Source organism: Sinocyclocheilus rhinocerous, unplaced genomic scaffold (genome assembly GCF_001515625.1).
Source record: "Sinocyclocheilus rhinocerous isolate Xijiao unplaced genomic scaffold, SAMN03320098_v1.1 scaffold2482, whole genome shotgun sequence".
In the NCBI taxonomy this organism is placed as follows: Eukaryota; Metazoa; Chordata; class Actinopteri; order Cypriniformes; family Cyprinidae; genus Sinocyclocheilus; species Sinocyclocheilus rhinocerous.
The window spans coordinates 71425-75460 of NW_015632043.1; the positions used below are offsets into that span (position 1 = coordinate 71425).

General features: G+C 39.8%; 1 protein-coding gene across 3 annotated transcripts in view; it reads right to left on the reverse strand.

Moving 5' to 3' along the window:
- Positions 1-4036, reverse strand: part of LOC107742172 (carbohydrate sulfotransferase 10-like) — an 84300-nt gene that overhangs the window by 53744 nt on the left and 26520 nt on the right. The gene's annotated exons all lie outside the window — the stretch shown is intronic.

Consider the following 4036-nt stretch of genomic DNA (forward strand, 5'->3'; position numbering starts at 1 on the left):
CATGTGTGCGCCACATCTCTGAGTGTAACCGGTGTAAACTAGTAGGTGTGTTCGACTTGACGCGGACCGACTGTGCAGACCGATCAGTGTATTACAGTACCACGAGAGCTAAAGAGAGCAGACTGCTCCGTGCGCTTTCGAATCGCTCTCGCGGATGTCAAACACTGATCGATCTGCGCCGCACCTCTTCTAGTCGAACACACCGGCTAGTGCTGCAGGCTTAAGGCCAAAGTATACTTCGGCCGTCCGCGTCCACAGACGTCATTTTCGTCATCAGGAGGGCTCGCGGACAGCCATGCACCCCATCCGTGTGCAGGCAATTTTTTGAGACCGCGCGGACGGTCCGCGTAAAACAGCACATGCGCGAGGTGAAAGTTGAGACAGAGCGCAAGTCAAACTGCGCCTGTGTTGAGCTCGTCCGTCTGCACTCATCCGCGGTTGAGTATACTTTGAAAGCTGTGCGGACACGGCTGAGCGCGAGACGGAACGGAACGCAGAAAGTGAAGTATACCCGGGCCTTTATTGGCTCACTGACGCTGATGAGATTAACCCCTTAGGTATCGAAATTTGGTACCGAACGACGAGACGTTCTTCGATACTCGATGGTATCGAGGCAATTCGGTCGGTGCCTAAAAAGTATCGAACTCGATACCCAGCCCTAATTTCTACTATATTGAATTATGCTCCCTTAAAATCTAGACATGTCCCATCCTCGCGCACTTCTCCTTGGTTCAACACTGAGCTTACGGCAATGAAAACCAAGGGCCACCGGCTAGAAAGGCTTTATAAGAAAACTGGCCTTATTGTTCACTCCTTGGCATATACTGAACACATTAAGCAGTACAGGAATGCTCTTAATGCAGCTCGATCATCTTATTTCTCTACTTTCATTAATAAGTCCAAAAACAGGCCTAGAAAATGTTTTACTATGATTAAGAAGTTAAATCAGCCTCCTGTGTATCTCTAGAGGGTTCTGATCAAATGTGTGATGCTTTCCTGATCTTTTTTCAGAGCAAAACATCCCATGCCTGTCAACAACCTACCTCTGTTCTCACTTTTGAACTTCTCTCTTCATGCCATGCTCATGGCTTCTCTAGTTTTGATGCTATTGTCCCCACAGTGGTTGATGAGATAATCAGGCTTTCTAATACCTCTACTAGTCTTCTTGATCCTGTACTTACCTCTTTACTGAAGAATTGCTTGACTGCTTTGTCACTACCCATCACTCATTTCATTAATACGTCAATGTCATCTGGAACTGTACCATCTAAGCTTAAAGAGCAGGTCATATGGTATTTTAAAGTGTCCTAATATTGTGTTGGAGTCCTCTACAACAGGTTTAAATGCATCTAAGGTCAGAAAACATTGTAATTTTCTCAGAATATACATTTAATATTGGAGTCATTTGCCAATGATTCGTTCCAAGCAAGTTCGAAGCAAACCCCTCCCTTCCATAAGCCTACACTGCTCTGATTGGTCAGCTGGCCAAGCCTGTTGTGATTGGCACAGAGAGGAGTCCTTGACTTGAGCAAGTTAGCGAGCGCTACCACTGACAAAACACCTTTACATAAAACAATAATATATTGCTCCAATCTGTTCTTATAATAATGACATAAAATACAAAAACACTTATGCAAGCGAATCGTGCCCACAGCTAAAGTTTAGCTGCTAAACTGTGAACACTTAAAACAATAATGGTAGATATGTTAGCCGAGTGCTAACGTGACTAACTGATGAAACGATACAGTTTGTAAACCAAAATATGTCTACTGTAATGTTTGAAGAACGACAGACAAAAGACGCTCTGTCTTAACTTTTAATCAGAACGCAGAACAGCTGTATCACAGGCGCACCAGCCTAACTAACTCGCTCGTCTCTCCCACATTAACCCTATAACTGCCGGTGCAGCAAAATAAACAGCAATTTCACAATGATTATAAGCTACGTTATAAACTGCAAAAGAGATATTTTTCAAAAACCCATATGACCTGTTCTTTAAGATTGCTGCCGTCACCCCGGTTCTTAAAAAGCATGGTCTCGACCCTTCTTCCCTAAGTAGCTATAGGCCCATTTCTAACTTATATTTTCTCTCTAAGATATTAGAAAAAGTTGTTGCCTCCCAGTTACCAGAGGTGGAAAATAACTAATTACAAATAATGAAGTATTCATTACTTCAGACTTATGTGCCCTCTAGAAGCTTGCGTTCTGCAAGTGAACGTCGCTTTATTGTGCCATCCCAAAGAGGCACAAAATCACTTTCTATGACTTTTAAATTAAATGTTCCCTCCTGGTGGAATGACCTGCCCAACTCAATCCGAGCAGCTGAGTCTTTAGCCATCTTCAAGAATCGGCTAAAAACACATCTCTTCCATCTTTATTTGACCCTCCAACTCTAGCACACTCTATTCTAATTCTATTCTTTATAAAAAAAAAATAATAAAAAAACTTGCCCCTTTTAGACTTGCACTCTATTGAAAATGTGTGAGCACATGGGCGAAGAAACATAGTCTGTGTATGACTGGACGATTTATTCATATCCAAAACGAGACGATATGAACATTACGGAGCGCTAAACACTCTCATGCAGTGCATGTTTCATTCATACTCTAAGCCGGAGGGCACTCTCGCACAGAAAGTCCAAAACGGGCCAGTAGAAGTAATAACTTATGACATGCAGGAAATCCCTAATATGGACAAAGGCATCCTGCTACTGCTGTAGCTAAAAAAGGTAATTTCAGGTCATTTCGAGGTAATAAATATAGTATATGAATAATGCAGTGCTAATTGACATAACATTTAATACAGTATAGAAACTATTAAGCCTTATTATGTGTTTGTATAAAGCAATCCTAAAATTGTCATTAGGAAAATACAGAAAAAAATAATATATAATACAAATTATTGGTTATCGTCCAGCAGTGTATTAAAGCCTGTCAATTAGACAAAAGATTTTTGTTTTTTTTTTACATTTCTGTCCCCCTCATTTCTGAAATGATGGCTACAACCCTATGTTTGCAGTACAGAAAACAGAGCATGAGTCTTCTTGTGCTTGAATGGTTTGAAGTCATATTAAAATGCACACAAAGGAATCGATAAGAAGTGGAATAGATTTTGGATTCCCAAGCCTAGGTATGGGTTAAAATGTTAAATAAAATGCTCTTTTTTTTTGTCCTGGAGTCCACCTTTGTAATTATAACAAGCTACACTTTCAATGTGATTTTTAACCATTCAAATCAAGAAGACTCACGGGATGTTTTCTCTGCTGCACACACATCCTTGTGTAAGTGTTCTTTAGCCTGTTGATTTTCATTCATAGTATTCAGCTAACAAGGAAATATTTTACAATAAGAGTTAGAATAAATGTGAATGAGATCTAAACATTTTTATTTATTTATTATTGTTTTATTTTTACCTTATTGGAATCGAAATTAGGAATTGGCAAGAATTGGAATTATTAAAATTCAAACGATGCCCAACCTTACCCACACCCCACATTATTTTTACTGGCACCTTTCTATTCACGGTTTTAAACCCTTTCTTTTTTTTTAAACCATCAATTACCCTTTTTTGCTTTTGCCCTTCTTAAAAACAACCAGATAATCTTATACGTGAATGTACTTTTCAAAATTTGTTATAAAACAGTTGCTCCTGGCAACAGGGATAGGTAGTATGTTTGCTTAACATAGCGTCAAACATGACAATTTATGAGACTAAATATCATGTTTTGCTCCAAAATCACTAAATAACATCAGTCGTGTTTGAAACAGTTAGCTTCTGAGGTTCCATGTTGCTTCTTATCACAGTGAGACAGAAAATATTTTTTTATAAAAATCGTTACTGTGATACTGTCAGACTCTGTTCCGTGTTTTGTGGTTGTTTTGCTCCTGATGTGCTTTCCTTTCCCATGTTTAATTTGTCCCAGGTGTTTCCCATGATGTTTCATTGCTCCCAGGTGTGTCTCGTCATCCCCTCCTCCTGTGTGTATAAATAGTGTTCCCTGTGTGTGCTCCAGCGTCCGGTATTGTTCATGTCATTA